The sequence below is a fragment of the Pelodiscus sinensis genome, chromosome 30 (genome assembly GCF_052426305.1).
Source record: "Pelodiscus sinensis isolate ZL-2025 chromosome 30, ASM5242630v1, whole genome shotgun sequence".
Classification (NCBI taxonomy): domain Eukaryota; kingdom Metazoa; phylum Chordata; order Testudines; family Trionychidae; genus Pelodiscus; species Pelodiscus sinensis.
Genome location: NC_143081.1, coordinates 4,785,001 through 4,809,413, shown reverse-complemented (window position 1 = coordinate 4,809,413; position 24,413 = coordinate 4,785,001). Strand labels below are relative to the sequence as shown.

At 50.5% G+C, this 24,413-nt stretch overlaps 1 long non-coding RNA gene across 1 annotated transcript in view; it reads right to left on the bottom strand.

Moving 5' to 3' along the window:
* The window catches only part of LOC142821180 (uncharacterized), a 31,964-nt gene extending 25,306 nt beyond the window's left edge, over positions 1 to 6,658 (bottom strand). The window contains exon 1 of the long non-coding RNA XR_012898109.2: positions 6,336 to 6,658. This is a non-coding gene — a long non-coding RNA (uncharacterized LOC142821180). The remainder of the gene's footprint in view (positions 1 to 6,335) is intronic.
* Positions 6,659 to 24,413: the final 17,755 nt, after the last annotated feature.

Sequence of the window (24,413 nt, the reverse complement as noted above, 5' to 3'; positions counted from 1 at the left end):
TGGAAGAGTTGGACAAGGCTTCTACCCAAGTCCCAGACTAGTAAGAACATAAGAACGGCCATACTGGGTCGGACCAAAGGTTCATCTAGCCCACAGTCCTGTTTTCTCACAGTGGCCCCTGGAAGGTGCCCGAGAAGGAATACACAGAACAGAAAATCATCAAGAGATCCCAACCAGTAGAATAATTTGGGGCCGTCTTCATATCCTAGTCACTTTAGAGTTAATCTCTTCAGAAAGAGCATGAATTTTGGGTAAAATCAAGAAGAACCAGGCCCAATCTGCCCCCACCCAATACAGACTCAAGCAAAATATTCAAGAGCCACGTCTCTTAGGACAACTTGACCAGGCGTCTCCAAGGAACTGATGAGTTTTGGTGCAGGGTTGTATCACTGTGGCTGGAGCTCCCACACTAATTAATTCCATAGCCAAAACCTCCATTGTGACTTATTCTGAGAGAGTCCTCCTCACGATTTCTCTTTGTCTGGTTCTCCTGTTCCTACCCAGCCATCTACCTTCTTCCTTCCCCAGTCCCATGCAATTTCAGGACACCCTGAAATATTTTTCACCTCCTCTGGAGAGAAAGGATAGCCCAGGGATGAGGGTGTAGGACTGGGCCTCGGGAGACCAGAATTCCTTCTCCTGCTTCTCCACAAATACCCAGGGTGACCTCAGACATGTCATTTGATCTCTCAGTGATAAAGTTCCCAGCCTATAAAATGGGAATAATTCACAACCCTGCCTCACTGGGGTAGTGTGAGTGGGGAATAGTCAAATACGGTGCTAGGGGTGGAGGGAGATCATATAAAAACACATGATAGCTATACAGATACAAGTAGACTCAAGAGTGATTATTCGGGTGATGGTATGCTCCATTCCTCGGATTAACTCAAGCCTGTCTTCCAAGAACAGTTCCAACAGAAGATAACTATGGAGAACACATTGGGTATGTCTACACTTGCAGCCTAATTCGAGATAGGGCTGCAAATGTAGGCATTTGAAATTGCAAATCAAGCTCAGGATTTAACTATCCCACACATGATTTGCATGTTCCTGACCGGGAGCCATTTTTTGAAATTGACAAGCCCGGAATCACTGCCCGCGTCTACCCGCGGCAGTGAAACGGGAGTTCGAAATAAAGCCCTATTTCAAAATACCTGTTAAACCTCATTGCAGGAGGAATAACAGGTATTTTGAAATAGGGCTTTATTTCGAACTCCCGTTTCACTGCTGAGTGTAGACGTGGGCAGTTAGTTCGGGCTTGTCAATTTCAAAAAATGGCGCCCGGCCAGGGACATGCAAATCAAGCACGGGATATTTAAATCCTGGGCTTGATTTGCAATTTCAAATGCCTACATTTGCAGCCCTATTTCGAATTAGGCTGCAAGTGTAGACATGCCCTTAGAGAACTTTCTCGAAAGATATAACCCAAGTTGTGGATATTTTAATCCATCCATCTGCCAATCCAACCATCTGTTCATCCATCCTTCCATCTGTCCGTTCCTCCATCCCTCCCTCTCTCCATCAGTCTGCCCATCCATCCATCCCCAATCCATCCACCCTCATAATCACCACTCTGTCTATCTGTCAGTCCCCATACACTTCCCTCTGTCTGTTCATTCCTCTCTCTACACACACAAACCCTTCCGTGTGCCCATCTATCCCCCGTGGCAAAAACGCTTCTTTACCTGGTCACTGGATCGTCCAATAAATCGATTATATTGTCCACCTCTCCCTCTACACACCTGCCCATCTTCACTCATCTATGTCCTTATGTCCATCTCTCCAGTCATCCCAGTGCACCCACCTATCCATTTGCTTCCAGATATAGATAAAGCCACAATTGTAGGTATTGTACCCCACAAACTGCAATTTATGTATCTTCTTTTCATACCCCTCCTGCCACTGACCTATCCACTCCCCTGGAGAACATCTGAAGAAGTGGGCTGTATGATCCCATCTACATATTTTGATAGTCTTTAAAGTGCTACCCAACCATTTGTTGTTTTTAAAGTTTGTCCTTATCTATCTAGGCATCCATCCTCAATGTAGTTCTGTTTATCTGTCCTCATAAACATCTGTCAGTCCACCCCCATACAAACCCATCTCTGTCCCCATCCACCACCCCTTCTCTCTCTTTATTTCTCTCCTTTCAGGGATGATACACAGTGTTACCCTCACATCCATTTTCTTCATGAGCTTCTGCTCTCCACTCACACTGCCCACTCCAGCTGCCTCCCAGAAGCCCCCAGTAACCCAAGAAGAGGTTTTGGTATCGGCATCTAACACTGTGGGAACCCTGGGTACCACGATGACTAAGGCCATTACAAAATTTCCTTATTCTTTATCAAACCTCTCACCCGGATGGGTGGAGATGGATCCCGACAGACCGAGTTTGCCTTGGGGAAGACAGAGCTGTTGAAGGAGGAAGGTGATAAAATTGCGACCAGATACTGACAGAACAGCACTTGGAGCAAAAGCGACCGGTATGTGAGCTCTGGGCTGAGATCTCTGGTAGAATTCACGGGAGGGTTTGGATGTGGGGAAATGGCACCAGCGCTTTGTATTTCATCGTTATACTGTAATCAAGTTGTACCTGGCAGAACCTGCATTATCTGACCATCCATCCCCATGCACATCCCGCTGTCTGTCCATCCATCTGCATACACATCTCTCTGTCTGTCCATCCATCCCCATGAACATTCCCTCTGTTCGTCCATCTAGCCCTCTGCATACAAATACCTCAGTCCATCCGTCCATCTATCCATCCCCATACATATCCCTCCATCTGTCCATTCATCCCCATATAGATCTCTCTGTCTGTCCATCAAGCCCTCTGCATGCAGACACTTCGGTCCATCTGTCCAATCATCCCTCCTTCCCTCTTCCCTTCCTCCATCCATCCATCCACATCCACATCCACATCCCTTGGTCTATCCATCCCTCCCTCCCCATACTCACACCTCTGTCTATCTGTCCATCTCTCGCCACACCCATCCATCCATCCATCCATCTGCCCATCCATCCCCATACTCACCCATCTATCTATTCATCCTTCTATTCATCTGTGTATTCGCCCATCCACTACCACATCTTGCTTTTTCTCGCCTATCCATTCCAGAATGATCCTCATGGCCAAGAACATTTAACTGTTACCCTCTCACCTATTTTCCCGGTGAGTTTGTCGACTCACCAACTCTAGCCGTCTCGCAGTAGTTTCCAATTTTTTCCCACACAGGTTTGTGTATGGGTGTGTAACACTGTGGAACTGGGACCCACAGTGACTACGGCTGTTACAAAATCTCATGGTCCTTTTTCTTGGTTTAGCTTCACCCCCAACCTGCAGGAGCTGTAGCCCTACAGCCCAGCTGCATCTGCAGGAAGAGGGAGCCATGAAAGGGTGAAGAGAAGAAGGTTGCTACCAGAAACTGAAAGAATAAAGTCCTGAGCAAAAGCAACAGGTGAGTGAGCTCAGTGCTGAGTGCTCTGCTGGAATCCAGGGGGAGGGTTTAGGTGACGTTTAATAACACAAGCACTTTATGTTTGGTCATTCACCACATTGCAGTCAAGTTGTACATGGCAGCCCCTGCGTTATCTCTCCATCCCTCCCTCCCCATTGCCACCCCCATCTGTCCCTCCTTCCCTCCCTATAGCCACCCTCTGTCTGTCTAGCCATCTCTCCCCAAACACTCCTTCCCCACACTTGTCCATCCATCCATCCATCCATCCATCCATCCATCCATCCCCATAGACACTCCTCTGTATATCCATCCATCCTTCTCTAAGCATCCATGCCCCACATCCATCCATCCATCCATCCATCTGTCCATCCATCCATCCCCCATAAACACCCCTCTGTATATCCATCCATCCTTCTCCAAGCACCCATGCCGCACATCCATCCACCATCCATCCCATACAGACCCCTCTGTCTATCCCTCCCTACCTCCCAATAGTCACCCCTCTGTCTGTACATCCTTACCCAAACACGCATGTCCAACATCGATCCACCATCCATCCATCCGTCCATCCATCCATCCCATACACACCCCTCTGTCTATCCCTCCCTACCTCCCAATAGTCACCCCTCTGTCTGTACATCCTTACCCAAACACCCATGTCCCACATCCATCCATCCATCCATCCATCCATCCATCCATCCATCCATCCCAATACACACCCCTCTGTGTCTAGCTCCCTCCCTCCCCAAACACCCATCCCCCACACCTGTCCATCCATCCATCCATCTATCCCCATAAATATCCCTCTGACTATCCATCCCTCCATCCCTCCTCATAGTCATCCCTCTGTCTATCCCTCTGTCTATCCACCATCCCTCCCCAAACACCCATGCCCCACATCTGCCCTTCCATCCATCCATCCATCAATGAACCTGCCTGCCTGCCTGCCTGCCCATCCATCCATCCATCCATCCATCCATCCCCTTACTCACCCCTCTGTCTATCCACACTCCCATCCCCATACTCCCCTTCTACCTGTGTGCCAAGTTTCCCCCTTCGAATTTTCTTTACAATACTTCAAATCCTTGAAACGCCAATAGCAGAGTGAAACATTCAAAGCTGCCTCTGTCCCTTTCTCCACATTCTCAATCTCCCCCCGCCTCCTGTACACGGATCTCCGGTGCGACACTGAAGCAGCTGTTCTTGTCTGGCTCTGTTTCATTGTGGGAACTACGGGGGCACAGTGATTTACAACCATTCAAATACCCGTTGGGGCCGGGGTACCTTCGCCCAATTGGGTTGCCATTGACATTTGGACCAGAGCCCCGCTGGTTCTTGCCAAGGGACTGAGGCTCTTCTGTGTGTTTTGGAAATGTCCCAGAAGCCCAGCTCTTCCAATACTGGCCCCTGGCTACAGGGCCACTGCTCTGGATCACACACTGATCCGCCTTCAAGATCAGTTAAATAATAATGATAAAAATATAGGCACAGGTCCTTACATCATCCTTGCAATCAAAAATAAAGCCATAGCATTTTCAAAGCTGTCTAGGAAATTTGAATACCCAGCTCCCCCTAAATTAAGAACATAACAACAGCCAGACTGGGACAGACCAAAGATCCATCTAGCCCAGTGTCCTGTCTGCCAACAGTGGCCAATGCCAGGTGCCCCAAGAGGGAATGAACAGAGCAGGGAATCTTACAGTGATCCCTCTCCCGTCACTCATTCCCAACCTCTGTCAGAGGCTAGGGAATCATTCCTACCCTTCCTGGCTAACAGGTATTGATGGACCTAACCTCCACAAATGTATCTAGTTCTTTCTTGACCTCTGTTAAAGACTTTCTCTTCACAACCTCCGAGCTTACCAGTGTCGATGAAGAAAGGCTTCTTTGTCGGGGCATCGCGTCCAGACTCCCCCGATCTGCCGACAAACAGCTGATCGGCAGATCAGGGCAGCCATTTAAATTTAAATGAAGCCGCGATTATTTTAATCGCGGCTTCATTTCCCTCTTCCGATCTGGCTAATCTACATGCCTCCGTCGAAGGAGGCATGTAGTCTAGACACACCCATAGTGGGGTGTAGCCTTTCATGGGCTGGAACCCACATTATGAGATGTAAACGGATGTTGCAGGGCTCCGCATTGTTTTTGCTGAAACAGACTAACACGGCAACCCCCCCCGGAGACATTCAGCAACGTTATGGTTGCAATCAGCAATTAAGGCTGCAGTTTCCCATGGGGATCTTATGACCATTCCCACTTAAGCCATGCCAGAGTTGGCTACGGAGCGGGGAGACACATGGACTGTCCCGTTGTGAAGTTAACGAAACAGGGTCTGATGGGGGAAGGGGTCCAGGGCGGGGTTTATTCTACTTATTTAGGGCAGTTTTACTCAGGTGGAGTAATTCCTTATTCCTCAAGCCACCAAGGGAGAAGAGGGCATAGAGAGAGACAGAGATCTGGGGGAGGATGAACGAGATTGCGGTAATGAAAGACAGACAGGTATTTGTGGGGACAGACATCTCTACCCTGTAAGGGCTGTCCTCTAAGACCCTCAGATATCTATTCATACATTGCAGAAAGAGGCCCAACCTACCCCGACAGATGTTTTCCTGGCCCGTCTAAACTCTTCCAAACAACCCAGCCTTATTCAAAGTCAAGCCACCGCGGTGGCCAGCCCAGCACATGAACAACTGGAACAAGCGTGCGGTGGTCCTCTGTGTGTCAGTCACCACCTTTTGCACCATGAACACAACCTACAGTCGGGCCAGAGAGAGGAGAGCAACCACCCACCGCTGGGAACCCCCAGGCCCACCAAGCCAGGACACGGGTGTTCCCTGGAGTTCACTCTAGATGCCCGCGTAGCTGGGATATACAGACCTGCACTCCACACGCCGCTGGTGTCCTTTCTCCACCGAAAGGGCTTTTACATCCAAAACGCGGGTCCCCCGAAAGCAAGTCCACAGGGAGAAGCCGTTTGGAAAATAATCGAGCGGGAAACATTCTGCCGGTATGTCCATCATCCATTACATCAGCCATCCTACCCATATCGATCCATTCACCCACTCACCCATCCATCCAACTCCATGCACCTCCCCATCTATCTATCTATCTATCTATCTATCTATCTATCTATCTATCTATCTATCTATCTATCTATCTATCTATCTATCTATCTATCTATCTATCTATCTATCTATCCCCACACACCCTCATTCTCTGTCTCCACACACATCCCTCCCATCACCCACCCTATCCATCCTCTACCCTCTCAGCATTTCTTTCTCCATCTATCCCCCTCCATCTCCCTCTGCCTATCTACCCCCAGACACTCACCCTACCACTCCCTATCTAGCCTTCCCCCACACACATCCCCTCGCACTCTCCATCCAGCCCCTCGTGGCTCCGTGGCACGGCACTCCGAGCAACTCGGCTCCGGGAGTGACCGAGCTGCTTCCAGCCTGCGACGTGTCCCAGCCGCCGAATCCGGGCAGCTCGAGGCGTTGGCATCTTTCCTGGAGTGTAAATGCTCTGAGCCCGGAAGCAGGCCCCCTTCTGTTTCCTCCCACCGGCACAGGAAGCTGCCAAGCGGCCGTGTGGTGGGGGGTGAGATACACGGCAGCAGCCCAGGGAGTAACGGCAAAGAATTCGACACCCAAGTTCCGCGCGTACCCCTGCCTCATTTCCACAAGGAGGGATGCTCACGCCAGGCCCGGAAGGGTCTCCAGAGGAGCCCGTTGGGAATTAAGCAGCCAAATGCCGTCGACTTTCTGCGGGAGGTGACTCCTCGCCTCCTTCGGCAGGTTCGCAAACTCCATCCTAATGGAGAGATCTAGGCCCCTTTGGGAAATGAATGAGAATCTTGCCTTTCACTTCAGGGCGACCCCAGTTTCACCCTATTTGGACATTACGGCAGCACCTAAGGAGCCGGGCCTGACTGTGCTTGGCATGGCAGAGAGACAATCCCCACCGCACGGAGCTTACGGACACAAGGCAGGAGCAGGGACAGTTGTAAGACCAGAAAGATCCTCTGTCACGTACAGCAGGTCAAAGTGTAGGCAAGCCCTGGCTCAGTTTGAGTCGTTAACGCACGGCAGGAGGCCTCATTTTCCGGAAGAGGGAATTACGGCGCTCCATGAATCATCGGATGAAAAACGGAACCTTTGTGCTCAATCAGATAAATAAATAGGCCCGTCAGGTAGGAGAAGACAGAACGTTTGAGCCAGTGAAGAGAAGCGGGAGAACACCGCAAGGGGCCATGTCCTCTGAACTCGATAGCAAGGGGGGAAACACGTTAGGTACACGGAGATGAGGAAGTGGATCAATGGATGCCACGTGGACCCTGCATGCTTCCCAGGATTGGCTCCTCCCACAAAGTAAACAAGCCCATCCAAACACGTACGGCACAACGTAGAGTGGATGCAACGAGATGTTCAGGGAGTATAAGGAGGCAAGGTTCAGGGTCACTTTGGAGCTGGGACTCCCCCCAGCCTCCACCCCCTTTGGGTGGGAGTCGAATCAACACAGCTGTAGGCCAAAGGAAGCACCCCGAGTGACGAAGGTTGGAGTCGAACTGAGTTATGAGGAAGCAGAGTGGAAACAAATCCAAGCGGGAATCCCTGCACCAAGCCACGGAGAATATTGAAGGGGGAATATTTTTGTGAAGGAACGAGGTATCAAAACCCGATGGGCTTTCAAAGGCGGGTTTCCCAAAGGTTCACAAGGACCAATATCGTCTCAGAGTTCAAGGCCAAAAGGAACCACCTCATGACCCTGATTTGGACATTAGTTTGACCAAAGCAGTTCCGTTCTCCTAAGACTCAGGCAGGAGGCAGAAACCACCAGAAAGCCACCTGCCACCATGCCCAAACCTCCTGCGTTGGCAGGGAATTAATTAGCTGAGGTGCGACCAGTTGATCTAAGCAGGGAAATCTCCCATGCTATGGAGGATGGTGAAAAAAGTTGTGCTTCTGTCTGTGTGCTCTGGTGGCCTTTTGCCCGGCACTTCTGTTTAAGGTTGGCAAGAAAGGGATTGGATTTCTAATTTTGATGGGTAAAATGGATGTTTTGAAAGCAATTTTTTAAAGATTTTTTTCCCTCCCTTCAAATTTTGCGTGGTTATGCAAAAATTATGAACAAGGAAAAGTTATTTACTTATTCCCACGATATAAGAATGAGGAGTCACCCAATGAAATGAATAGGCAGCAGGTTAAAAACAAACGAAAGGAAGTTTTTCTTCATGCAGCACACAGTTAACCTGTGGAACTCCTTGCCAGAGGATGTTGTGAAGGCCAGAATTTTAACAGGGTTCAAAAAAGAGCTAGATAGATTCATGGAGGTTAGGTTCATCAATGGCTATTAGCCAGGATGGGTAGGAATGGTGTCCCTAGCCTCAGTTTCTCTGGAGGTGGGTGACAGGGAAGGGATCACATGAGGATTCCCTGTTGTGTTCCCTCCCTCTGGGGCATCTGGCATTGGCCACTGTCAGCAGACAGGATACTGGGCTAGAGGGCCCTTTGGTCTGACCCAGTCTGGCCGTTCTTATGTTCTTACGAGATTGAAGCACGTCGATTTCGATCCCTTTCAATGTGGACAGTTGCAGGGGTGGTCAAACCGGGGGAGGAAAGACAAAACCCGTTCAGTGAGCCCAGGGGGCAACAGTTAAAACTTTTTTCGCAGTGCAAGGTGGTCGGGATTCACAGGCGGTGGGTGAAGGTAAGGAACTCCGCCCCTTCTACTCAGGCCCCGCCCCCATGGGAACCAAGCCCTCCCTCCCTGCTCAGCATGCACCCCGAGCCTCCCCGGACACAGAGCACAGGGGCAGCAATTCTCCGCCCCCCATAGGCCTACAGTAGGCCTAGTCTGCCCACCGCTCCGACTGCATATGCAACCACACAAAGGGATCCCCTTCCATTCAAGTTTTCGCCTGTCTGTGAACAGGGTCGTCAACTGGGAGGGGGGCCAAAATGAGGAGTTGCCCCTGGATCTGGCAATTTAACCAGGCCGGGGGCTCCAGGATGCCACGGTTACCACAGCAACAGCAGGTGCCAGAGCCTTGGGCCCTGTTGTGTCACCACCGGAGTGCCGTGTGGTGCACTCTCAGGACAGGCTAGGGAAGTTTAGCTCCTAGCCCCGCCCCATCGGCCTGAGGCCCCTCCCCTTTCGGGGGACCTAGAGCCGAGCCGCCCCCACCCTGCCCAGAACCCCGCGAAGTCTGACGTCAGCCCTGTCCTCAAATTGAGGAGGAGGGAGAAAAATCGTTCTCTTTGGCTATGTCTAGACTGCAGGCTTCTTTCGAAAGAGGCTCTTTCGAAAGCATCTTTCGAAAGAGCCTCTTTCGAAAGATCGCGTCTAGACTGCAGGCGGATCTTTCGAAAGAGAAATCCGCTTTTTCGAAAGAGAGCACCCAGCGAGTCTGGATGCTCTCTTTCGAAGACGGCCTATTTACATTGAAGAACGCCTTCTTTCGAAAGAGGAACTTTCGAAAGAAGGCGTTCTTCCTCGTAAATTGAGGTTTACCGCCATCGAAAGAAAAGCCGCGTTCTTTCGAATTAATTTCGAAAGAACGCGGCTTGAGTCTGGACGCAGGGGAAGTTTTTTCCCGAAAAAACCCCTGAGTCTGGACACAGCCTTAGAGGACAGGACAAGAAGCAATGGGCTTAAACTGCAGCAAGGGAGGTTGAGGTTGGACATTAGGGAAAACTTCCCGTCAGGGTGGTTCAACACTGGAATAAATTGCCCAGGGAGGTTGTGGAATCTCCATCCCTATAGATATTTAAGAGCAGGTTGGACAGACACCTGCCAGGGATGATCTGGGCAGCGCTTGGTCCTGCCATGAGGGCAGGGGATTGGATGCAATGCCCTCTCAAGGTCTTTCCCCGTTCCATAATTGGATGGTCCTTCAGCCCTTGTAGACCTAGGGGCAAGGGGAAGAGAGCCAATTGGCTAAACAAACTGTCAATCAGGAGATGGGGCAGGACGGCTTTTTTCTGCAAAGGAGTCTGGGTCGGGAAGCCCTCCATAAAACCCCTGGCTGCTGGAGGAGTGAAATCGACATTTCATTACGTTTTCCACTAAAAATCGGGTCCTTCCGAAGCTACTTACCTCACGGCCTCTTTGGAGGAGGGCTGGTTTTTGTGATGTGTGTTTGTGTAGGGCCTACCACCACGGGGCCCTGTCCTGTGGTTTGGCCCTCTGGGGGCAATGGTACTAGAAATAATAAATCAACACCATCAAGGCAGATGGACGGACCGACGTAGAAGTCCCTGTCTGTGAACCTCACGCTAGATGTCACTGTATCTAGCCGCCAGCCCAACTCAGGGTAGAGCTGAGTTTTTGTGCTGGTGTTTAGCACCGTGAGTACAATATAGCAGCACCGTGGTGCGTGCTCGTACAAAAACGTCCAGCCGGATACAGGCACAACTAGCCACCGATGGTTTCTCACTGTCTGAGAAAGGCAGCTCAGACGCCCTTGTGGTAGAAATCGATGGTTCAACACCACCGCAAATACACGGATGCTTTGTTCCTGCCACCCAACAATCACAAACCACTGTACAAAGGAGGCTGTTATCGTTTCCCTCCCCCCCCGTCACAAGTGGTGAAACTGAGGCACGAAGACACACTCTTGGCTACATCATCCAGGGATGGGAACGGAATGCTGCTCTCCTGCCTCCCACTACAACAGACCCAGAGGGCTAAGCTGTCTCCTTTCAAGGGACTTTCAATACCCCCCCAAATCATTTGTTCTGGCTGGAATTTGCAAAAGGACCTACAAAAATGAGGGTTTGGGGTTGGTATTGTCCAGGGTGGCTATTTCAATATAATTTTACTATTCAGAAAATTGCCCTGTTCTATCCCAGAACATTTCATTCCCTCTTCTCCTAAAGTCACAATTATTCCAGCCTCACTGATCCCCGTGGAAGACTTCTGCCAGAATAGCTAAATTCCACTGCAACACATCAGATGAAGTGGGCTTTACCCACAAAAGCATCCAGCTCCCAAAGAAATCTAAGCACCAAGCCTTTGAAATTCCCCATGCTCCATGAATCTATCTAGCTCTTTTTTGAACCATGTTAAAGTCCTAGTCTTCAGCGCATCCTCTGGCAAGGAGTTCCACAGGTTAACTGTGTGCTGAGTGAAGAAAAACGGCCTTTTGTTTATTTTCGCAGAGGGAGCGACTGAAATGCAGCCAGCATGAAGAGAACTTAAACAGCCTCCATCTCTGTATCCCTGCCCCCATGTTCTCAGATACACTCATGAGAGCAGCTCTCAAGTATAGGACAATCCTGCTATAAGACGCCCCAGTGTACCTCCGTTCCGCACTAAAATTGTTGATCCTTGCAGGAACTGATGCTGTAAGTCCTCCTGTTCTGTGCTCTTAAGTCATGCAACCGCCCCCAGAAAACACCCCCCCCTCCAGAAAACAACCCCATTGTGCAAATGGAAGTCAGCCATGGGGAAAAAAATTCCCTGCTTCCAGTTGTTTCTCTATAAGTCCAAATATTTTGAATGTATCTTGGACTTATACTGAGGAAGGCCTGTACCTAGAAGAGTGTCACAAGGAGGAGGGAGGAAAATTGTTCTCTTTGGCCTCTGAGGATAGAACAAGAAGCAATGGGCTTAAACTGCAGCAAGGGAGGTTGAGGCTGGACATTAGGAAAAACTTCCTACCTGTCAGGGTGGCTCAACACTGGAATAAATTGCCCAGGGAGGTTGTGGGATCTCCATCATTGGAGATATTTAAGAGCAGGTTAAATAAACATCTACCAGGGATGATCTAGACGGTGCCTGGTCCTCCCGTGAGGGCAGGGGACTGGACTTGATGACCTCTGGAGTGTCTTCTATGGCCCTACAGCCCTGAGAGAACCAGAAATCAAGAGGAAGAGAGCGGATTGGCTAAACAAACTGCCAATCACCCAGAGAGACTGGGAGGGACTTCCTTTCTTCCCAAAGGAGTCTGGGTAGGGAAGCCCTGAATAAAACCCGGGCTGCTGCCCAGGTAGGGGCAGTCAGAGCTGGAGAATCAAGAAGAAGGTGGCTGGAAAAGGCATCTCTGTCATAAGACAGACAGTACATTAGGTGGGTCTATAAAACAAAGTGGGTTTGTGCAAAGATTGTCTTTTTCCCCCTTTCCTTCCGCGTGTTTTAAAGTAAATCTTTGGTGTTGTTATTAAGAACAACAGAATGGCCAGACTGGGTCAGACCAAAGATCCATCTCGCCCAGTGTCCTGTCTGCCGACGGTGGCCAATATCAGGTGCTTGACAGGTAGGGAACACAACGGGTAATCCTCACATGATCCCTTCCCTGTCACCCACCTCCAGAGAAACAGTGTCTAGGGACACCATCCTTACCCATCCTAGCTATTAGCCATTGATGGACCTAACCTCCACAAATCTATCTAGCTCTTTTTTGGAACTTTATTCAAGTCCAAGTCTTCACCGCATCCTCTGGCAAGGAGTTCCACAGGTTAACTGTGTGCTGCGTGAAGAAAAACTTCCTTTTGTTTATTTTCACAGAGGGAGCGACTGAAATGAAGCCAGAATGAAGAGACCTCGTACAGCCACCATCTCCAGATCCCTGTCCAAATCCATACCCGGCAGACCCTCTTTTCTCACCTTAGCCTCTCCTTCCGTCAGCAGCAGGGAGCAGCCGCTGCTAGCAGCGGGCGACTGACCTGAGAGGGGCGCCGGCAGCCCCTGCTACGCCTGGTGGAAACAGGGCAGCAGGAGTCAGTCTCCCCAGCAGAGACTCCACTTGGCACTGAGCGGTGTTTTTTGCTGTGGTGTTTATCACTGTGGGGGATACTATAGCAGCACAGTGACACGCTCCCGTGCAAAAACTCTTAACAGCATGAACCGGAGCCGGTCCCCTCAGGCTCTGACCTGGGCTGGCTCAGGCGTGGTTTTCTGGCTGGGGGACATGTGTGTGACTCACCACCTTCTCCCACGGGTCCACTGAGCATTTGAGGGGGGCTTTCAAAGGGAGTCGGGCACCGCAGCTCAGTGCAAGGAGAGTGCCTAATCCCTTTGGGATCCTAGCAAAAATCCCAGAATCCTAGAACTGGAAGGGACCTCGAGGAGTCACCAAGTCTAGTCCCCTGCCCTCTTGGCAGGACCAAATACTGTCTAGACCATCCCCTACAGGTGTCAGTCCAACCTGCTCTTAAATATCTCTAGGGATGGAGATTTCACAACACATCTGGGCAATTTATTCCAGTTTTTAACCACCCGGACAGGTAGGAAGTTTTTCCTAATGTCCAACCTAAACCTCCCTTGCTGCAGTTTAAGCCCATTGCTTCTTGTTCTATCCTCAGAGATCAGGAAGAGCAAGTTTTCTCCGTTCTGCTTGTGACTCCCTTTTAGATACCTGAAAACAGCTCTCATGTCCCCCCTCAATCTTCTCTTTTCCAAACTAAACAAACCCAATTCCTTCAGCTTTCCCTCATAGCTCATGTTCTCTAGACCTTTCATCATTCTCGTTGCTCTTCTCTGGACCCTCTCCAATTTCTCCACATCTTTCTTGAAATGCGGTGCCCAGAACTGGACACAATCCTCCAACTGAGGCCTCATCAGTGCAGAGTAGAGCGGACGAACGACTTCTCGTGTCTGGCTCACAACGCTCCTGTTCATGCCGCCCAGAACAATTTTCTCCCGCCTCCTCGGGACACCCTTTTAGATACTCGAAAACCGCTCTCATGACCCCTCTGGCTACGTCTACACTGGCACCCTTTTCCGGAAATGCTTATAACGGAAAACTTTTATAAGCATTATAAGCATTTTCGGAAAAAGCGCATCTACATTGGCAGGATGCTTTTCCGGAAAAGCACTTTTTCCAGAAAAGCATCCGTGGCCAATCTAGACGTGCTTTTCCGCAAAAAAGCCCCGATCATCATTTTCGCGATCGGGGCTTTTTTGCGGAAAAGAAATCTGTACTGTCTACACTGGCCCTTTTCCGGAACAGTTTTCCGGAAAAAGACTTTTGCCCGAACAGGAGCAGCATAGTTTTTCCGGAAAAGCACTGATGATTTTACAGTAGATCGTCAGTGCTTTTCTGGAAATTCAAGCGGCCAGTGTAGACAGCTGGCAAGTTATTCCGGAAAAGCGGCTGATTTTCCGGAATAAGTGGCCAGTGTAGACACAGCCTCTCAGTCTTCTCTTTACCAAACCAAATATGTGCCCTGCTGTGATTTGTATTCCAGAAGTGCTGCCAAGGCAGCCAGGTGATCCAATAGCTTCTGTGGGTCCCTGGGCAAGGTGATTGTATGGGGGAGGAGACTCGGCACCCCTGGAAGGGGCGGAGCCTCAGGTGGAAGGGGCGGGGTGTTGGGTGGAAAGGGTGGGGACAGGGGCAGCCGGCATCACCTGGACCGCGGCACGCCATCCCTCCCCTGGCCCTTAAAACCCCACTGAGCAGCACTCTGGCAGCAACTTAAGGGGTGTCGGCTGCTGTGGGGAGGAGCTCCGGGACCCCTTTGAAGTGCCTGGCCCCAGGTAACTGGGCCTTCCCCGTTTTCGAGAGGCCAATCTAAGAGTGGGAGAAAGGTGAGATTGTGCTCTGTGGTTTACTGAGGTGGGGGAGGACGACAGGGCAGATTTTTAAAGGATTTTCTATAAAACTTTGGAAGAGTGACCGCACTAACCACTAGGCTCTCTAGCCTCACGGACAATTTAAGCCTTTGCAGCCCAGTGGTGCAAATTGTGAGACGCTCCCCCCAAAGAAAACCCCATAACTTGGGGACTGGAGCACTCCCCTGGGAGGTCTGAGTTTGAACGCATGTCTCCCATCTCTCAGGGGAGGTTCTAACCCAGTGGTCCCCAACCTTTCGAGGTTGTCGGGCGCCAGGGGGCGTAGCCGTTCGCCCGCCGGGCGCCAGGGGGCGGGGACACTTGCGCCCTGAGGGCGGCCCCCCCCCATAGCTGCATGCCCGGGGCTGGCGCTCCCCCCGCCATGCGCCGCGCGCCCGGGGCCGGTGCTCCCCCCGCCCAGCGCCACGCGCCCGGGGCGGGGCGCTCCCCCCGCCATGCACCCGGTGCCAGGCCAGCCCCGAGCACCTGGCAGGCGCATGGAAATGCCCCCGCAGGTGCCATGGCGCCCGCGGGCACCGTGTTGGGGACCACGGCTCTAACCACTAGGCTTGGGGAGAAACCAGCAGGGCGCCCCGTGTCTGCTGTGTTTCAGGAGCCACCTGCGAAGGGTATCATTCTCTGGGCTTGCCTCCTGGATGGGTCCCCACCAGCTGGGTGGGCAAGGTTCCCTCTCATTTTTTCCATCGCGGTGTGGAATAATTTTTTTTCTGTGCACCTAAATAGAAACACCCGCTGTCAGCTTTACTAATCAGCTGGGCTGCCATCCACGTGCCCCCCTGGGCTTCATTTGAAGATTTTTCCCCAGGGCTTTGATATAAATGGGGTGCCGGGACAGAGATGTCCCTGCATCCCATGTCATGATGTATGGAGACAGACCATCTCATAGAGCTGGGATCCTTAAAGCCAGTGCCCTGCCCTCCTAGCAGGATTAAGTACCACACCTGACAGGTTCACCCCAGATAGCCCTCCCAACAATCGAGCTCACAACCCTGTGTTGAACAAGCCAATGCTCAAACCACTAAGCCAGTCCACTGCTCTGGTAACTTAGCTTGTTTGTGGAGTGAGTATTATATATTATATACCTCGCTTCACACTGGCATTAAAACAGGGGTGGATCACCAGGCTTGGCCCCATGTGGGCCGCTGCTGCTGTATTTACCTGTGTCCACACACGTACGGGTGCTGGTGGCTCCCATTGGCCAGGAACGGCGATCTGCAGCCAATGGGAGCTGTCATCCCCCGTACCTGTGATCCAGCTCATGGGCCAAAATTTGCCCAGCCCCGGGCTAAGGTGCCGCGTTGCCTCCCAGGCAGGAGAAATGCCCTGTTGAGTGACGACCCCGTCTCGGAAAGGAAGCGACTCAGAGGCAGCTGGGCAGATGTTTCCTGCCCGGGCTGGAGGGACGGGAAGGAGACTGATTTATGGAAGGGGGAAGGAAGCGTGGCTGGGCTGATCCGTAGATAGCAGCAGGAGCAGTTAGTAACCACAGCACCGGCCAAACTCTCCGCATTCCTCTCCTCTTCTCGGCCTGACGACCCCTCCGAAATTTTCCATGCCGGGGGTATTGAGGGTGGGCGTCCACGAAGGGTTTCTGCCTGGGATGCGACGTGGCCATGGGTGTGTCCTACAAAAGCCCCTGGCAAGAAAGGTGAATTTGATTTCCAGTCTGGTGTGGATCAATTTTTCAATCAATCTTGCCAGCAATTGTGGATCTCTCCGCTCCCGCTACTCGGCCCTCAAACCCAGCAGGTTTAGAAGAGGAGCTGGAGTCCTGCTCCCTGCTCTAACCACTGGGCCCCTCTATCTTCCCAGAGCTAAGAATAGAACTCAGGAATCCTGGCTCACAGTAATGCCCGTGGCAACCCACTAGATCTTTATCCCCAGAGCTAGAAACCAGGGGTCCTAGTTCCTGGCTTTCCACCCACCCTGATCTAACCACTAGATCCCACTCTCCTCCCAGAGAGGGGAGAAAACATCAGAGTTCTAGCTCCAACCCCTCCCCTCCACCCACACCTAACCACTAGACCTTACTCCCCTCCCAGAGAAGGGAGAGAACATCAAGTTTCTAGCTTCCAGTCCCCCCATCCCACACCTAACCACTAGACCTCACTCCCCTCCCAGAGAAGGGAGAGAACATCAAGTTTCCAGCTTCCAGTCCCCCCATCCCACACCTAACCACTAGACCTCACTCCCCTCCCAGAGAAGGGAGAGAACATCAAGTTTCTAGCTTCCAGTCCCCCCATCCCACACCTAACCACTAGACCTCACTCCCCTCCCAGAGAAGGGAGAGAACATCAAGTTTCTAGCTTCCAGTCCCCCCATCCCACACCTAACCACTAGACCTCACTCCCCTCCCAGAGAAGGGAGAGAACATCAAGTTTCTAGCTTCCAGTCCCCCCATCCCACACCTAACCACTAGACCTCACTCCCCTCCCAGAGAAGGGAGAGAACATCAAGTTTCTAGCTTCCAGTCCCCCCATCCCACACCTAACCACTAGACCTCACTCCCCTCCCAGAGAAGGGAGAGAACATCAAGTTTCTAGCTTCCAGTTCCCCCATCCCACACCTAACCACTAGACCTCACTCCCCTCCCAGAGAAGGGAGAGAACATGAGAGTTCTAGCTCCCAGCTCCCCCAACCCACACCTAACCACTAGACCTCACTCTCCTCCAGGAGCCAGAGCTAGAACCCACACGTCCTGATGCCTCCCCCTCCACTAACCTCAGCTCCCCCATTTCTTTCACAAGCAAGAACCAGACCCATGCCCCCCCCCCCCCCGGTTCCTTGATCAGACGATAGAAAATGCTCCCTGCTCATCCGGTATGAGTGGGTGACCGTTACCATCCGAGGGCGGCGGGCCTTGTGTGCTGTTCCAGGGGTGTCCAGCAGGAATTGGTTATTGTTACCCTTCGTATTACACAATCAGCGCAAGTCTATCGCTGAGGCCTGGAGCCCCATGCGGGAGGAGTTGGACATTCAGAGGAGACAGAGGGAGGACATGACACTAGCATCCCAGTATCTAAAAGGGTGTTACAAGGCAGAAGGAGAAAAATTGGTCTCGTTGGCCTCTGAGGATAGGCTTAACTTGCAGTAAGGGATGGACGGATAGCTCAGTGGCTTGAGTCTTGCCCTGTTAAACCCGGGGTGGTGAACTCAGCCCTTGAAAAGGGCATTTAGGGGTGTGTGGTAAATCTATCAGGGACGGTACTTGGTCTAGCTATGAGGGCAGCAGACAGGACTCAAGCTCCCTTTGAGTCCTACAATAGGGCTGTGTCTACACTGGCCACTTATTCCGGAAAATCAGCTGCTTTTCCGGAATAACTTGCCAGCTGTCTACACTGGCCGCTTGAATTTCCGGAAAAGCACTGATGATCTACTGTAAAATCATCAGTGCTTTTCCGGAAAAACTATGCTGCTCCCGTTCAGGCAAAAGTCCTTTTCCGGAAAACTGTTCCAGAAAAGGGCACGTGTAGACAGCAGAGTTTTCTTTTCCGCAAAAAAGCCCCGATCACGAAAATGACGATCAGGGCTTTTTTGCAGAAAAGCGCGTCTACATTGGCCACGGACGCTTTTCCGGAAAAAGTGCTTTTCCGGAAAAGCATCCTGCCAATGTAGACGCGCTTTTTCCGGAAATACTTATAACGGAAAACTGCTCCATTTTAAGCATTTCCGGAAAAGGGTGCCAGTGTAGACGTAGCTTATAGGTCTATATCTCCATATATTAGGTTGGACGTGAGGATGGTTAAACACTGGAATAAATTGCCTCGGGAGGTTGTGGAATCTCTATCCCTGGAGATACTTAAGAGCAGGTTGAAGAGACTCCTGTCAGGGATAATCTAGACCAGTGTTTCTCAACCTTTTTTTTATGAAGTACTTCTTTAAACAAATTATACGTGCCCCCCAGTACCTACAGCTTTCAGACACACAAACCACTGCCACACATTCATTTAAACAACTTAATTGTAGCCGGGCCGGCGATGAAGTTTTGGGATGTAAAAAGTGCAAAGATGATAAAGTGCTGTAAAAGTTAACACAAAAATTCAGTTTTCTCCAAATTTCAGTTGTGTTGACTGTGACGTAGTGGGGGGTACCTTGCTGGTTGCTATGCTGGGCAGTGGGTTGTGAGTGACCTCCACTGGCTGCTGGCTGCAGCACGGCCCAGCAGGGCAGGGGATGAGTCATTATGCAAGGGGGCTTCGAACCTGTCCAACCAGTTATCTCCCAGGGAGCAGAACAATGGGAAGAAGGGGAGTGGAGCCCTGGCTGGGGGCAGGGCTGGAAGTGAGGGAGTTAGTTTCTGTCTGGGAGCATGGAGGAGACAGCCCAGGGAAAGGGGCTGGAATGTAGGGGCCCAGTCTCCCCCATCTCAAGGCATCCTAGGCCTGCCCTGGAACCAGATGACATCTGTGCTGTGCTGCATCCTGAAGAAGCAATAAACTCCCTCTATTCTACTGGCTGGTGGAGTCTGTCTGTACCATTACAGGGGTGCAGGAGAGGGGAAAACCGCAACGCGCCATCACATTGACGTACCCCCCCAGATGTTGCTTGAGTACCCCTAAGGGTATCACTGGTTGGGAACACTGGTCTACATCAGGGCAGGCCAATCCCAGCCCATGGATCAGATCAGGTCTGCTAGAATTAGCCTCTGGTGGCCCTTATGCCATTGTATTTATCTGCACCTCAGCAGGTATGGGGAATCACAGCTCCCATTGGCTGTGGATCGCTGTTCCTGGCCAATGGGAGCTGCGTTCGCCTGTACCTGCAGAGGTGCAGGTAAATATAGCAGCAGAAGCCCACCAGCGGCTAACCCCACTGTTTTTTTGCTCCAGATGATTCTTGGTCCTGCCATGAGGGCAGAAGACTAGACTAGAAGAGCTCTCGAGGTCCCTTCCAGTCCTATGAGTTAGGTAGCAACAACCTCTCCACGCCAGGAGGAGTCTGCCATGCAGCTAGACACCACACACAAAGGGAAGGCACGTTCCTATTTTGCATACGCTCCGTTGAGGTCCTGTGAGTCCCCTACCCCCACACATGCAATCTCTGCTCATGCCGACCACAACGCCAGCCGTTGTGGTGCGTGGTGACCCCACGACTTTCAGCCGAGACCCCAGCGCGGTTCCAGCTCTTCTGAAGCGGTCGACCGCACCGAAAGGTGGGAGAGACACCTTCCCCCCAAACCGCTTCCTTCAGCACCGACGTTTTCTCTCTGCTTCAACCATCTGGCCTGACGGTCGTGTGGTGTATTAAACACACACGCTGATAATGCTGCAGGTGTGTGGAAGACCAGGAAGCAAAGCTGGAGAAATGACCACACAGGTAAGAAAAGAATTGAAGTCTTCCTAGATCTTAGGGGGGATAGGCCATCTAGATCACTCTAGGAACACAGAAGTAAAGTGTTAGGGAAAAACACAACCAAAATGTACCCGAAAAGGGGTGGAAGAGCCATTCTCCCCTACTGATGGGCATCAGATATTTTAGAAGAACCGGTGTGATTTTGTTGTTGTGCTTTAATCGTGTCGAACTCCAAACCCAGAAAAGAACAGGAAACGGTGAGGCCCACAGACTGTGATGTGCTGTGGTACAAATCGTTTTCTCTGAACACTTTCAAATCGGCTGCCTTTCAGTTCAGTACGAGAAGATCAACCGCCCCTGCAGCCGAATGGGGGAGGCGCAAACAATATGAATAGGCAGCAGGTTTCAAAGCAACACAATGTTTTTCTTCACACGATGCACAGCCAACCTGTGGAACTCCTTGCTGGAGGATGTAGTGAAGACCCGGACTTTTAACAGGGTTAAAAAAGAGCTAGATAAGACTATAACCGTTCAAAAAAGAGCTAAATAAATTCATGGAGGTCTATCAATGGCTATTAGCTAGGATGGGCAAAGATTTTTGCTTGACAAATGCTCGGAATGGGTGACAGAGGAGGGATCACTTGATGATTCCCTGTTCTGTTCATTCCCTCTGGGACACCTGGCTCTGGTGGCTGTCGGCAGACAGGACTCTGGGATAGATGGACGTTTGGTCTGACCCAGTCTGGAGATTCTTATGTTCTTAAGATAGAGACACTTTCAGGCAAAATATCCATAAATTCCATGCTAGGAAGAATGGTTGTGATGGTTGACGTGAACCTTCAACACAACATACACCAGAACTTCCCTGAATTAATGTTAGTGCCTATTTGACTCACAAAGAAATGTGGTTTTTTTTCTTCATTTTGATGAGAAATTTTTTTAAAAAGACCTCAGGTCTGGTCAATTCCAAACCAACTTGACCATTCAACCAGTGAAACAAAAAATGAATGATTTCCCGAGCTCTCTTCCCTTCCTAAAATGCGGCCAGGGGAAATCACATAAGATCTTTGCCTCTGTGGACCCCTGTGCAAGGTGTGTGTGTGTGTGGGGGGGCAGATCTGGGTGCAGAAAGGGGAGGGGCTGAAAACAGAAGGGGCGGGGCTGAGAGCAGAAGGGGACGGGCCCAAAGGCAGCAGAACTGGGGTGGGGTGGGGCCAAAAATAACAGGTAGGAGGTTTGAAAGCAACACAAGGAAGTACTTCTTCACACAGTGCAACCTGTGGAACTCCTTGCCAGAGGATGGTGTGAAGACCAGGACTTTAACAGGATTCAAAAAAAGAGCCTGATAAATTCACGGAGAATGGGTCCATCTTAGCCGGGATGGGTGGAGATCTTTCTTGGCCAGATGCTTGGAATAGGTGATGGAGTGGAATCACTTACTTCCTTGATACGTGCTGCCCAGTGTACGGCATGACCTCCCCCCAGCCCTTAGAGCTGCCTGGTGCAGCATTCTGGCTGTGATTTAAAAGACAATCAATGGCTGTAGGAGGAATTGACCCCCGACTGTTGTGGAAACGCACCCAGATTTGGGGAGGCGGAAGAGGCACGTTCCCCCCTCGGCAGGAGACGCCGGGCTCCAGTTCACAACCAGGTGGCCAGAGGTTTGCGAGGATTTGAGGTTTTTGCCGCAGCGTTCAGCACCGTGTGGGTGGGGGGATCACAGTGATTCAGCGCCGTATAAAAACTCCAGGGTGCAGGGACGGGAAATCTTCCGTTGAGGAACAAGAACACCAACCCTGCCTATGAACATCGAGGCGAGGGACTTTCAAAGGCTGCACCCTGCTGGATTCCCTTTGCCACCAGCCCGGCGAGGAGCAGAAATGACCCAGAGGTGGTGGATTATGGCTGGAGACTTGAATCTACTTCCGGCTTTGCTACCAACTCTGGCCGTGGGCAATTTGGTCTCTTTCCTCAGGCCTCAGTTCTTCATTGTAATGAGAAGGAATCCTCCCGTGAACCCCGTCCACCCGTGAACCCCGATCCATGTCCCACTGTCTCGACACAAACCAAAACTTCTTCCCTGACCTTCACTGCTTACCTGGGAAGTGTGAAACGAAGGGAGAACAATATAGCACTGAGATAATGGTTGCGTGGCAACACATGGGCAGAATTCAATGACTATGTACCCCTAATCCAACGTTCCATCTGCATTGGTTCCCAGCCATGTGTGGAATAAATTTTGTTCCACGCACTGGGGCATGGGTGGATGTGCACCACCAGTGGAAACGCATGTGGCTGGCGACTGCAAATTCAGCTCTGCAAATTCAGGTGGGTGGGATTTGAATCTCTCATGGGTGGGTATCCAAGTTCTCAGAACATAAGGCCATAAGAACGGCCAGACTGGGTCAGACCAAAGGGCCATCTAGCCCAGTGTACTGTCTGCCAACAGTGGCCAATGCCAAGTGTCCCAGAGGGAGGGAACAGAACAGGGAATCCTCACATGATCACTCCCCTGTCACCCACCTCCAGAGAAACTGAGGCTAGGGACACCCTTCCTACCCATCCTGGCTACTAAATATTGATGGACCCAACCTCCATGAATCTATCTAGCTCTTTTTTGAACCCTGTTAAAGTTGTAGTCTTCACCACATCCTCTGGCAAGGAGTTCCACAGGTTGACTGTGCACTGCGTGAAGAAAAACTTCCTTTAGTTTGTTTTCAACCTGCTGCCTCTTCATTTCATTGGGTGATCCCTAGTTCTTATATTATGGGAAGAAGTAAATAACTTTTCCTTATTCACTTTTTCCACACCGGTCATGATTTTATATACATCTGGGGTACGTCTAGACTACAGGCTTTTGTCAACAGAACTTTTGTCAACAGATACTGTTGACAAAGCTTCTGTCAACAAAGAGCGTCTAGACCACATCCAGTTCTGTTGACAAAGCAAGCCACTTTGTCGACATGACAGTGTAGATGCAAAGGACAGTGTAGATGCAATAACACCTTCTGTCAACAGAACTCTGTTGACAAAAGGCGTTATTTCTCGTAGAATGAGGTTTAAAGTCATCGAAAAAACTGCTGAGTTCTATTGACATTATGTTGACAGAACTCAGGAAGGGTATGTCTACACTACAGCACTAACTTAATTCGAATTAGTTAATTCGAACTAAGCTAATTTGAATTAGTGCATTCAGACTTAGCGCCTATCAAAACTAACGTCTGTTAGTTTGAATTAACTTTGTAGTGTAGACATACCCCAATAGTGTAGACGCAGGTATAGTATTGTCGACAAAAGTCCACTTTTGTTGACAAAACCCTGTAGTCTAGACACACCCCTAGGCTGTGTCTACACTGGCATGAATTTCCGGAAACGCTTAAAAAAGAATAGTTTTCGTTATAAGTATTTCCGGAAAAGGAGCGTCTACATTGGCAGGCTGCTTTTCCGGAAAAGCCCTATTGTATACCTCCTTAGTCTCCTCTTTTCTAAGCTGAGAAGTCCCAATCTTTTTAATCTCTTTTCATATGGACCGCATTCCAAACCCTTCATCGTTTTTGTTACCCATGGCCCCATCTTTCTGTCCTTCCTCCAACAGTCTTGGCGTACCCAACCAATCAACCAACACCCATAATTAATGTGTGATCATGGATTATAGCATAGTAATGAACAGTTTTGATAATCACATACTGATACATGTTGATGACTAATGAAGGGTAAATTGATAAACAACGGCTAAATCATTTCACGTTGGTGATCAGTTGATAATTGATGGGGTGTAGGCTGAAACTAATAAGCAATTAGCGGTTATTAACTAGAGACTGCTGCTTGATGGTTGATCACGGGTTAGTTGATTGGCCAATAGTTGTCTGAGGCTTTAAACAGGATTATTCATAGAATCGTAGAATCCTAGGGTTGGAAGAGACCTCAAGAGTCATCCAGTCCAACCCAAAGCAGGTCCAACCCCAACTCAATCATCCTTTCCAGGACTTGGTCAAGCCAGGATTTAACAACCTCTAGGGATGGAGATTCTTACTAACTGGAGATTTTACATTGATTATTGTAAATTGGAGGGATCTTTCG